Source organism: Zalophus californianus, chromosome 9 (genome assembly GCF_009762305.2).
Source record: "Zalophus californianus isolate mZalCal1 chromosome 9, mZalCal1.pri.v2, whole genome shotgun sequence".
Taxonomy (NCBI): Eukaryota; Metazoa; Chordata; class Mammalia; order Carnivora; family Otariidae; genus Zalophus; species Zalophus californianus.
Window position 1 is genome coordinate 115,415,844 of NC_045603.1, and position 488 is coordinate 115,416,331.

Below are 488 nucleotides of genomic sequence, written 5' to 3' on the forward strand. Positions count from 1 at the left end.
TCAGGCACCTCACAAAGCCGCGTCGCTGCGCCTGCGCACAAAGGGCCGGCGGCCAAGGGTGCCCCAAGCGCATGTGCGAGGTCCCAGTCTCTCGAATCTCAGCGTTTGCTTGTGAGCCGGGGTGGGTTCCCCTTCAAACGTTGGCGGGAGTTGGCTGAGCTTTCCCGAACATCTGCAGAAGTTAGACTCGCCGGTGTGGAAAACCACTCTTCGTATCCTACTGGGGCTAGAGTGCATGAAACTTCAGGATGCTGAATGCCTCGTCCCCCAGAAAACTTCCCTAAAAAAAGCTCTCCCTCAGTTTATTCCTCTTCCATATCCCTCTGGACCCCAGCCGGTCTCCATGCCAATTGAGCAGATGCTGCAACAGAAAGCTGTTTTCAGGTGCTCCTGGGTGACTCAGGTGGTTGGGCATCTGCCTTCCCCGGGGCATGATCCCGGGGTCCTGGAATCGAGCCCCAGTTTGGGTTCCAGGCTCAGCAGGAAGC